At 41.3% G+C, this 13,137-nt stretch overlaps 1 protein-coding gene across 1 annotated transcript in view; it reads left to right on the forward strand.

Moving 5' to 3' along the window:
• Nucleotides 1–13,137, forward strand: part of DPH6 (diphthamine biosynthesis 6) — a 405,039-nt gene that overhangs the window by 119,478 nt on the left and 272,424 nt on the right. The window lies entirely within an intron of this gene.

Raw genomic sequence — 13,137 nt, forward strand, 5'->3', positions numbered from 1 at the left:
CTGCGAGGCTTGGGGCGTGCTAAGGGGGAGGCTTGGAGGCACGCATTGCCCTTAAGGCAGGACGCATATTGAATCCCCAGTCTGGGAGAGGGACGAACTACAAGACCGTCCATTAGGGAAGCTGGCAGCCTCCGCATTATATATTTAAACATCAAAGTCGTGGCGGGCGAGAATTCTGAGGGTGCTATGTCACCCTAACATGACGGTAGGCGGCGCTAGGGGGTTTACGGCCGCCCCTAGCCCCCGCTCCCTCACAACGGCTTTCGTCCTCGATCCCACAATCCATGGGATACTCCTACCTTAATGTCGACCACTTCACAGTAGCCTGCACTGGTGCCTCAGTCGCACCCTCTATAGACCCCACGCCACGAGCCCTTCACCCGGTGTGACACTCCCCACTTGGAGTTACTGACGTCCTAACTACCTCGCTGACCCTCCACCAGATCCGTATTAGCCTGAACGGGGGGAAGGGATTCCCCTTAGTTGCTCTCTAGCTGCCCCACTTGTGTTCCTTTAACCGATGTCCGCTGGTCTTGGCGGCAATCCCGCCCCGATCTCCCTCCAGCCAGGTGGTCCTCGGTCCTTCGCCCCTCTTCGGCGTAGCCCGCACCCACCATCTCGGAACTTACTTTGGGGTCCTCTGAATCCTCCTGGGTCATTCCGATCTTCAGTTGCTCACCTGATCTGTCACTTCTGGGTTGACCCGCCGGCGTCCCCATTGTTGGGCTTCCCTTCTGGGTCGCACGACTTGTAAGTGTCACAGGGGCACTGAAGTGCCAGCTCCTATAGAAGGACAGGTGTTGGTTCCTGGGGCAACCACAGGGGTCAGCTAACCGGGAGGGGGCAGGGCCTAGAGTATATAAACAGCCCAGGCTGAAGCCTACCAGGAAGTTCTCCTCTGGCAGCCGAGGAAGAAAGAGCTCTGCGGGAGCAAGCACAGTAGGGAAACCTGATGGCATGAGCAGGTTCTGGTCAAGGATACCAGGTGGAGGAAGCCCTGGTAGGGAGTTGAATGAGAGTTAGCCAGGTTGCTTAGAGTTTATGTTGTAGCCCAGGGGCTTGAGTTTTCTGTTTATAGTTTTATATCACCGGAGGACCAGGTGAGGCTAATAGGGGTTGGAGGAGGCCTCAGTGGGGCTCCACGGCGGTATGGGGATCCCGGAGCCAGGGAGGGCATGCTATTGAAGGACATTGACCCCAGCCCTGTGAAAGGGGCACGGTGGATTTAGGGGCCAGGCATGGCTACGGCCACCTGAGCCCCAATCGTGAGGAGCACCAGAGTGGGCACAGGCAAGAAGCCCAGAGGGTATTTGCATTAAGCCCTAGGGAGGGCATATAGGAATAGAAGCACCAGGGAGGGCACACAGGAAGAGAAGCCCAATTGCGAGGCAAAGCCCCAGGGAGGGCATGTGTGGGAGAAGCGCCAGTGCGGGCAGAGCCCCAGAAGGGGGTGCATAGGCGAGGAGCCCAGGGAGGGCATATGCCCAGAGGCGAGGAGCCTCAGGGAGGGGCGCACAGGCAAGAAGCCCAGAGAGGGCACGATATTCAGGGGGCATTGGCCCCAACCCAGGGGCGCCAGCGAGTGGGCGCCAGCTGCGTGACAAGCCTGGGGGGGCACCAGCGAGTGGGCGCTGGCTGTGTGACAAGCCGGGGGGGCGCCAGCGAGTGGGCGCAGAAAAGAAAACTGAACAGATAACGTCCGGGACATCTGTGAGGCTTGGGGCGTGGTACAGGGGAGGTTGGAGCCATGCATAGCCCATAAGGCTGTGGTGCACCAAGTCACTCCATACAGAATAAGGGCCAGAATAAACAGAGCACCGTGTCCAAGGGGACAAAAGGCAGCCTGCGTTATATAATTAGATAACATCAAAGATGTGGCGGGCGAGACGAAGGTGCTTGATTGCCAACTTGGCACGGTAGGGGCACCAGGAGAGATCACGGCCACTCCTAGGGCCCTGGGCTGTGACAGTAAGATGTTGGCATGCCGGGGCAGATGGTCGGGGAGTCAGGAGGGGCCCGATCCTTGTAGTACAATCACAGCCCCTTCCCTGCTGTCCACCCTGATGCACATATGCCAAGCAAAATGCCTTTGAGTGCCACATTCAGGCACATGTGCTGGGGGTTGCCTATCCCTGCTCGATATGATGGAGACATATAGACCAGGGTTACTTGAGGAACACAGGGACCTTGGCATATTGGTTGATTGTGGGTTGACCAGGAGCCACCAGTGCAACACAGCTATGAAAAAGATTAATATTATCTTACATTCTGTGTATATAGTAAAAGCAAGGAGGTACTTACACTGTCATACAAGATGTTGGTAGAAAATGATTTAGAATATTGTATGCAGATGAACTTAATCTGGAATGAAATCAAGATTCAAGGGCCATTAAAATGATCCAGGGAATGGAGAAGATTGAGAGAAGATTAAAGGAATTTGTCTTGTTTAGTTTAACAAAACAAATTATGGGGCAATATGATAACTCATTAGCAAGTCACTTGTCGGGAAAACATTAAAGAAGGGGAAGAGCATTTCAGGCTCAAAAACAATGACAGGACAAAAAAATATAGCTCCAAACTGGTTACATTTAAGATATGTTAAGATTTTTAGCTATCACATTAGTAGCTTTAGAATGGTCTTCCAAGCACACTTTTGGGAAAAAGGAAGCTAAATCTATGTAAGATTGAATTTGGCAACTTTTTAAGGACGGAACAAGGAATTTTGGCTTGACAATCAGTGAGTGTTTTCTGTCATATGTTTTGCAGTCCACAGAGGGTTTTGTGGTATGTAAGATGTCTGTTACTCTCCTATTTCTGTGCTGCCAGTTAGGATCGGGAAGGTTTCTATTTTTCACTTTTTGAGTGCTACTGACTTCTACGATTTGTTTAGTTTTGGTATGGTTTGGTGTGGGGTTTTTTTGTGTTTGAGTCTTTCTTTTTGCCTTTAAAGAATTGGGTTGTTGGCAAAGTGGAGGGATTTTGATTAGGGTGGGCTGATGCTTCTGTTGGCACTTATAAAATCCAGAGGTTGTTGGCAGAAGTGTCTTGCTTCTGTCCTATGCCCGTACCCTATGCCACTTACCAAATTTGGGTCAGGAAGTATTTTACCCTTTAGTTCCAATTGGAACAGACTACATCTTTTTTTTTTTTTAATAAAGTGTGATTTCGATAATCACAATCGCTTAGTGATAACTAGAAGTTCTTTGCAACTTTTTAAACCATAGAAATTTCAGGGCTGTTAGAAAGTTTACATGAAAAAAATGATTTTTTTTAGTTGATGAAATAGTAAAAAATTTCTTCCGAGAGTTACACTTTTTCAAGATGTTTCCTTTACTAAACAGTGAATCTAAGTTTCCTTTGAAATCCAGACTGTAACTAAAACACAGATAGCTTTGATGTTCCAAAGAATCACAAGAGAGTAAAGATAAAATTAATTTTGTTAATATGAAGAACTTTCAGATCTTTTACCTTTTAGAATTCTGAAATTTGATGAGGGCTTTACCTAGTTTGGAAGATCTTTTAGAAGCTTTTGAAAACCACCTTTAGTTAAATCTAATATTAAAAACATATGCCAAAATGAACAGAGCAGAGAACAGTTCCATTTAGCTTACCACCTATCATTAGAAGCATTATTTTATCTTTGCATTCAACCCCAGCATAATTCTATTACCATACATCATCCCAATAAAGAACACAATCAAGTTAAGTTTATTAAACAGTTTCATACAACAGTTATCAAAGAAATTAAAGTTGAAGATATATTTCAAGGGAGCTAACATTTGTGTTCTTGTACCTCACCTCCACAAAAGTATCTTTTTAGCATTTTTTACAATTTTTTTTAGTGTCAGTGGTTTGGGAAATGAAAGATCAAATTTGTTTTCTCTACTATTGTATTTAACTGTGTTACAAGCCTGCACAATTAATATCACTAAAAAATGTTACAGTTTGTCATTCTTTTTAGAAATGGATATAGGCTGTTGGAGAAGCGCTGTTTAAAATTATGTTAAGGGTTTGATCTAGTGTTGCCAACCCCAGACAGATTTTGTATTGACAATCTGCAAACCTTTTACTGAAGAGTAAACTTTTTTACTGATGCTTGTTTTTATTGATATATGTTTTACATAATGTAAATGTAACCCTTCTTACAGGCCCCAGACAAGGTAGGTTCAAATTTAGGTTTTAATGCCAAGCATAGTAAAAAAAAAATGGTTGCCAGATTATTTTTTTTTGTAGCTTTTCAGTAAAAACAAAACAAAACAGAAGCTATTGAGATGACAACTCTGCTTAACAGCAAAAATGGCTTTACATAATGCTGTCATCCCAGAGGTTCCCTACCCACCCTGACATCTTCATGTCCCTGACAACCTGGTACCATGCTGCTTCCTATCTAGCCTTACCCCCACTGGTGCTGCTCCCTCCCCACCACCCCGCCAGTCCTGGCATGGATCCCTAAAGAAGAACTGCATGCTTTCGTGCAACAGTATTACAGATGGGTGCAGTTACAGCAACAGTACATGGCTGGGAGAGTGGGGACCATACTCTGAGAGAATGCTTCCTGTTGGGTGTTATACTCCTGTTCAGAAACCAAGTTGTGCTGCTGTGCTCCATCTGTTCTTCAGCACTTGCCTCTGATGAGGAATCTTCAGTCAAGCTCCAGTTGCTTAGTGTTTTTCTGACCAGTCAGGTTTTTTTGGACTTTATAGAAAGGAGTTTTTAGGTTTATTTTTCATATCCTGTCCTTAAAGTTGTGGACAGTTGGCAACCCTGGTTTGATCCAGCTGTGTTATACTGTATTTAGCTAAATTCCAGATGCTTTTGAATATTAGACAACCCTCCTAATAATTAGATTCTTTATATGAAAAAAATTATAACTGTTGTAGTTTTTCAGGTATAAAATCTAATTATTGGAGGGTTGTCTTGAATTTGTCCCTTCCCCTTTTCCCCCTGCCTGCCCCAACACCACGCACACACGCACATGCACACCCACCCCCCCACCCCTGCATTGGAGCAATATTATTTTTTATGCTGAACTGAATGAGAACAGGATCAGGCTGTATATATCTAATACATATTTTTAAGGTACATTCCAAGACAGAAGAAGACAGCTCTTCAAATATCCTTCTAAGTCTTTTCCTTCCTATCAGTTGTTCTGTTTAAAACTAAGTGATCATTTCCCCAGTTCTTCCTTCACGACTTGTTTTTTTTTCCCCTGGACTGGACATGAGGGTGTTGGGGTGATTAGGGAACCCCTGGAGTGACAACATTTTGTAAAATAATTTCTGCAGTCCAGCATGGTTGCCAACTCAAGATTTTTTATTCATTTATTTTTATTTTTACCATGTTTGGCATAAAACACTCAATTTGAATCTGCCCTTGTCCAGGCCCTGGCATAAAAGATGGACAAAAAAGTTTGTATTCTCAAGAATTTGCCCACAGTGCTTTACTGACTTTTTTCTTTTGCCTCAAACTGCATATGATTCCACTTTTAGAGTGTAACTCTTCTGCTTATTAGAAGTGTAACACTTGTTAGAAGTGCAATCTATATTTCTCTTTTATATGCCTCAGTATCTTTCACTAATCTTCTCAACAGTACTGTTCATTCAGGTCAACACCAACAATAAACCTAAATTCTCATAACTTTAAAACTATTTTCCAAACTTACCAGACAAATGTTGCACGTGAGATGTAGCGTGTAAAATTTCAGAGAGATTAATATTCTTTTCCTTTCTTCTTTTTTTTTTTTTGAAAGGGACAGGGAATTGGATTGTAAGGGTTGGAAGGTATCTAAGGCTATGGACAGAAGTACATTTCAGGTGCTCCAAATTCTGCTCCAATTTGTAGAGCTTCAGCTTTTGGAACACTTCAGGCCATAGACAAATGTGCAACCTCTCTGTTGAACTGCTTAAAAATCTCCGTTGTGGTATGCAGTGGTGTGCTCTCCAACCAAGGGGAGTGACAGGAGGTTGTTTAGGCCTCCTACTCTCCCTTCCCATCTCTTGTTGGGTGGGAGGAAGGTGACTGAACCACTGTGGGATGTCAGAGGAGTGAACAACTCCCTCTTGTGATACACTTGAGCATACACATGCAACTGCAAGCATCTGAAGGTGAAGCACTTCAAAGATGTTGCTTGCTCTTCCAGGGTCATTTTTAGGGTGTTTCCTAAGAAGTATAAGTCTGTTTTCTTGCCTTTTGAAACACTTAAGAGGTACTTCACACTGAACTTGGAAACAGCTAATACTTCACCACAATTAAATAAAATGGAGTGGAGCAGGAAGGGCAGTTTACTGCAGAGTAGTTCTTAAAAATATGACACGTTAATACTCTTGCTCTGGTGCATATGAGATTAAAATCTGGCTCAATATTCTTTATCCAGAGAGATGCACAAAAGACTTAGGTATAGTAAATAAAAACTTGTTTTTCTTGTAGGACTTTTCTTTGTTAAAATCAAAGAAAAAATGACAATATCTATTTAAATCCCAAAATATGCTAAAAATACCTTTTCAAATATATTTTCATAGGTAGAATGAGTTGTTAAATTTTGTTATCTTAAGCAAACATTATGTCATGAAAACAGAACTTGAGGGGTTTTTTTTTAGTATCAGTATAAAATGTACCTGAGAAATTGTGGTTATATTTTAGGGTTTTATGCTACACTGGCATATGCAGAGAAAGTGAACCATAAAAAAAATGCTGCTGAAATCTAAGGTTTTCACTTCTGAAATGCCCATTTCCTAATGTTCATCTGCTCTTTTTTATTTTTCCTGATAGAGGGATATGAATTTGCTGAATTTCTCCATTACTGCAATATTCCATTCCCGGCAGTTATTTTGTGGCAGTAAGCAAACAGTGTGTATCAAGAGATTTTTATGCAACTGTTGTTAATATATCCAAGGAGGTGTTCAGTTCCTGTCAACAGTTTCATCAGGAATTATTGAGGGACTAGAAATTGCCTTTCAGAACTATTAGATTATTTGTACTATTACATACTAACTACAGGAAAAAGTCTTAAACTTCTAAAGTTGACATAAGAGTAAAATTCATTTTATCAGGCACTATTAAAAAAGCATTATCAAACCTTTCGTGATGTTTCTCCCATCATGTACTGGACTGTCTCAAAGAAATAAAGCTTCACTTGCTTTCCTGACAGCTGATAATAAAGTAACTGATATAATTCAGTTGGGGAGTTGAAAAATGCATTGAAAATAATGGGGCATAACATTCTAGGGTTAACATTTATACATAGATGATGCAATTAAATAAAACAGGCATTAACTTCAAGGTCAGTCAGTAAAGTAATAAAATTGAATATTTTAATTGAATTGTAATTGCTTCTCGTTGATACATGCAAGTAAAGTAAAATAGATGTCAGCTCTGCAAATTATGGTTCTTCCTCCTAATTAATTTCTTAATTCTGCATATAGTTATCCAGGGCCTGGGTCTTGTTGTGGGTTTATCCACCCATCCAGCTTTCTTCAGAGCTGGTTATGCTGAAGAAGTATAAGTATTATGTGATGAAATTACATGTAGTTAGGAATTTTTAAATCTAAATAATTATTAGAACCCAAAGTAGTATGTTCCATTATTTAAGGAAAAGTATGTAAAATATTTCAAATTAAGATAACTTCTGAGATTCATAATCTTATATAGTATATTAGTATAGTTCATTATGGTAATAATAGTAGCAGAAAGAGTATATCTAGCTGATTATGAAAGCTTTAATAGATTAAATGATCCAGCAAGATCCAGTTTGCTGATTATTGGTTCTGCAGATACTATGAATACCTAATGCTTTCACTAAACTGCAGGTTATATCTGCTCACAATATAATCTTCATATGAAATGGACACTTCTACATTAATTGAAAATCTAAAAAAAATACATATATTCCAAAGAAAAAGTCAAGACCTTCAATAAAATTATGCTATACTGAGAGAGAGCTAAAATACACATTGAATTTTTACACTGATTCACACATAACCTTGGGCTGTATGGCTGATTTTAGTTCTACATGTTTCTAGTGTATACAGAGGATTTATTTGTGTATGTGTGTATGTTTCTGTGATATTTATTGTTTCAAAGTTGTTTGGAATGTTTGGGCTCAAGAGCAAGCAAAATGTTGTCTATAGTTAGGGGAAGTTGAGTTTATGAATAAAGTGGTGTGATAGGTATATTTTACACCTCTCCCTCCAAAATAATGTGGTATCAGTGGGTGTGTCTATACATGAAATAAATTTGAAGCAATAAACTTCAGAGCAATTTGATCCAGAGTAAACTCCCTGGTGCAGCGTTTACACATGAGCCTGGGATAACAGCAATTTGAGCTGAGGTGGAGCAGTTTACTCCAGGGCTGCTCCTGCCCTACTTTGCCTTGGGCTCCAGATTGCGGTGTCAGGTGGCGGAGGTGCTGGCTGGGGCATGAAGGTACTGAAAGTGTGGAGCAGTGTGGCTAGGTGGCTGGCAGGATTCTGGTCCCCTGGTGCTCAGGGGCTCAGGCACAATTTACATCTGCAGTCAACATCTATATGTGCATTTAATCACATATAATTGATCTCTCAAGGACAGTACTTTCTTATACTGATGTTAATTAGTTTACTGTGGCCTAATACCATCACATCTGTAGATGGTGATGTTTCTGAATAAGTTTGAAAACAATAACCTTGAACATAAACATGATTGCAGCATTTTATGTATAGTACCTGGGCATCAGTTCAGCTGGAATTGATGCATGCTACCTTTTTTTCAAATTGCTGCCAGTTTTAGCACAGGTACTCCATAAACAGACTTTTAAGGAGCACTTTGGCACCTACTATGTAGTTCAAACCATGCATGACGTCCCGGGACCCGAGGAAGCAGGGAAGACTTACCGGGAGAGCAGGATGCCATGATGGAGGGAGAGCCTGTGCGGCTTGTTAACCGCATCTATGTACAGCTGCAGCTGGCAGCTGACGGTGATGTCAGCCGCCGGCCGGAAGATTTAAAAATGGCAGCCACCGCTCCAGAGGTGGCGGATGGAGTGGGGAACAAATGGCTGGCAAAGCCGTCCCCACCATTAGCCCAGTGGAACGGGAGCTACAGGGCCGAAGTGCTGGGGAGTCCGGTGGCCGGGAGAAGAGGCGGGACGGCTTGATCACCGGTGGATAAAGCCTGCGGTGCCAGATCGGATGGGCAACGGAGGATCAAGACCACCCAGGAAGATCTTGAGGTGCATAAAGTCAGTGCCGTGGCAGTGGGCACTGGAAGCACCAAAGAGGGGCGTGAGGCTGAAGGCTCACCTGGCGGGAGAGAAAGATCAGGGCGGGATCGCCGCCTAGAATAGAAGTGTCGATTGAAGAATAAGGGGACAGCGCTATATATCCATCCAGGAGATGTTACTTCTGGGCAATATCATAAGGGCGCTGGTGGTAGGTCAGGGAGGTAGGCCTCATAGAAGGATCACTGTGAGGAAGTACGCAGCTGACGGTGTAGAGTGACGGATCGGTGGTGGTGGGAAGGATCCATTGCAATAGGGCTGGGACATCTATACCGGCGGGGAAGGAGTCTGTCGGTACATCACTGAGCAGGTGCAGGGAAGTGGGGGCCACAGGTGGCGTGAGGCCGGGGTGTAGGGGTGGCAGGAACCCTGTATGTAATCGACGAGGCCAACCTGGGACACTGAGGGACCTGTGAACTAGCCCCGCCCCACTGGGATAACAGCAAAGTCATGGCAGGCGAGAAGTGGGGTGGGCGAAGCGGGTATACAACCAAACTAGTAACACCAACGCTCAGTGAAGAGGGTGGTCACCAAAATGGAGAGCCAGACTACTAGTAGGGATCTACGAAGGCCCGTCGGGGACACATGATACTAGTCTAAAGTCAGAGACTTATGATTTACAACATAGTTCACTGGACTGGGCCCCAGAAGAGTCAACAGTGTTTCAAGCCACAGTTACCCCATAGCTCGGTATGTGTGTGTATTCTAGAATCCCCCTCCACCCAACAAAAGATCCATGTGCTAATTAGCCCCCATCCATGACTGGTACTGAGTGGTCTTTTCATGAGTACTGGGATGCTCGTAGAATATATATGTTGATGATGAGGCACAGGGCAACCTGGTCTGGCTTCATCTTATGATTAATGTGGTCCAGCCTTCATATGCACCAGACGAAGAGAGGGGGGACAGAGGGATTCTGGGTGAATTGTTTGGAGCTCTGTTTTGTGATGTTTGCCAGACATTTAAGGTTAGTGAAGTAACAAAAATCATTGGAAATGGGAACGAAAGACACAGCTCAGCTTTGGGGGTAAAGAGGAAGTAAAAATTTATGTGGGCTCACCATTGGCTCACTATAACATAGTGGGCTCACCATGACTTCATTCAGCAGTGAAGGGGATTGTGCATAATGGGCACTACCGTATATCTTATTCAGGTGGGCTTGCCCTTGTGGTAGGTTCCTGTCAACATGTTTGCCCCATGTGTGCCATATGTTTTGTAGTCATGCTCATTATTGGCTATATTCAATCAGCTTCATAGTTGGTTTCCATTTCTGAGTATATACTACTTTTGACAGCTACTTAGTGATTGATTCATAGATTGTAAGGGACTGGAAGGGACCTTGTAAGATCTTCAGGTCCAGCACCCTCACACTAGGCAGGAAAGACAACTGGGGTCAGGTGACCCAAGTGAGGTAACTGTCCAGTCTCTTCTTAAAGGAGACAGTGTATTTAGTGAGATTTCCTGGTATGAGATTATAAGACCCTTGGTTTAATTCCCCATGTCAGTGGGGGTAAGGGGAAAACCTCATTTTGTATTTTAGTAAATATGGTAAGTATCTGTTTATTATAGCATAATGGTCACAATAGCTATCAGCTCCTTTGTTCTGTGGCTATTATAATAATACAACTTATTAAATAAATACCTACTTTTTATGGCATTGAGGATATCATTCAGCTGTGTCTGTTATAATGACATTGTTTCTGTTGGAGCAATGTTTAATTAGAAAACAAAACAGAGTAAGAACAAAACCAATAAGCAAAGACAGATAAATGTATAGCATAAACAAAATATATGAAGGAGTTTTTTATTGCCACTTGTTTTGGATGACATGCACAGGTTGTAGTTGTGCCAGTCATAAATAATGCAGTCATCCCAAAACTGCTGTAGTATAATCTCTATAGCACCAAACACCATCACATATTTCTACATTATTTCTGATAAAAATACATTTCCCATAGACATTTGTGCATGTTGCATAATACACGTATAGCTTCCTGTTACAAAAAGTATAATAAAATAGAGAAAATATATGTATCTGACAGCATAGGTCACTATATCTGAACTACCAGAAGGTGCAGAAAAACATTAATCAAAGAACTGAAAGCAATAATACATATAATCAATGTATAAAGTGTAATTTCCATTACAGTAGTCCATTAATGAAAATGGAAAGAATCAAAACTTTTAAAAAGTTTTACAGATTCTAAAAGGATGCAGAAGTTCAATCTTGTCTCATTCTGTTGCTGATTAACAGAGAAAACCTTCAGACAAAATATTAGGCCTAAGAAATAGGCAGAGCAGGCTAATCATACACTACTGAAGTCTGTGGGAGTTTTGCTATTGTTTTCCTTGCAGTGGGAACAAAGCTATGTCTTACAGAATCCAATAAATATCTCATAATAAAAATAAATAATTTAAAAATGATTGTTATATTGGTCAGAAACATAATTTAGATAGGGTATGTTACTAAGATGCAGAGTATAATTTGTAACAATATTCAGTTTCACTCTGGCTGCAAACAGACATCGCATTTACCCTGGGATAAACTGTGTTATCCCAGGACAAAGTACAGTGGTACAGATACCTGTGTCCATTGTCCTGGGATAAATCCTAAAAAGTTTCCCAGATAAAGGTAGTATTATTTTATCCTGAGATATTGTAAAGTATGTCTGTACAGTTATCCTGGGATTCCATCATTGAACCAATGGCAAAAAAAAAGCATTCATTCAGTCACTGATTAGAAGGGTGATGTATGTATGTGCCAATCCTAGGATATTTTTGTTCCAGGACAAATAGCATGGCATATTCAGGGACAAATGCAACATCTGTTCCTAACCTCAGTTATTCTTTAACAGGGGTATATGCATGCATGCACACACAAACATGCATACACCAACAAGGGGAGGTGGAGTCTGACTCTTTCCGTTTTAATGATTCATCAGTTTTTAAAATATTTCTATCAGATAATCTATGTTTAATTTTATTATTTATATTTTTAAAATTTCACTTCTTTAAAATTATTTTAGCTTCACAGAATCTTGAATATACTGTCATTGCCAAATTCAAAGGCAAGCCACTTATTTAACCTCAACAAAGCCTTTATCATAATAATAAATGTTACATTTCTATAGTGACTTTCATTTTGAAGGATTCCAAAGTACTTCATAAACTACATATTGTAGGCATTGCTTAAACCATACTTGAAATGGAGCCATTTCCAGTGACAGCTTTGTAACAAGCTGTGGAAATTGTACAATGTGGTGAAACCAAGGAAATACGAACACCATACAACAACCAATGGAAAAAATAGTATAGTTTTGATGCAGTAGATAGAATGGAAGGAAGGAGGAAAAATGACCAGTTCACACAACAGGTACTACAGAACTCTGAGCTTAAAGGTTTTTCATTTTTCATTCAGCTCTTACCTAGTTCCAGCTATGACCTCTGCTTTCAGCAAGTAATTATATCATAGCTTGGGTTGGCAAATCTGTTGACAAACCAAAAGGCAAAAAACTAAACAAGTCAAAGCAGGCAATCAAATGTATCCATTAGCCTTAAGGAGACCTTTATCAATACTTACACCTTAAAAAACTAAATTAAAATATAATTAGTTAAAATGTAAAATAATACATAATGGAAACACATACTAAGATCCAAAGGGAATGGACAAAAATGTCTTCACCTATCAAAACTGAAGGGATTCTTGAAATAAAAATGATGATTATGGTATGCTCTCACTCTAGTGTAGTATGCAATATTAAAATCAGTAGATGTTGTCTACTTAATTAATTTGTCTCTTAGATGCTAATGGGGCAAGAATAGAAGCTAGTTAGCCTGTATATAAATAAATCACTCTGTATATACTGTATTACTGTGTAACGTCCATA

This window comes from Crocodylus porosus, unplaced genomic scaffold, assembly GCF_001723895.1.
Source record: "Crocodylus porosus isolate Cpor-Errol unplaced genomic scaffold, CroPor_comp1, whole genome shotgun sequence".
Lineage (NCBI taxonomy): Eukaryota > Metazoa > Chordata > Crocodylia > Crocodylidae > Crocodylus > Crocodylus porosus.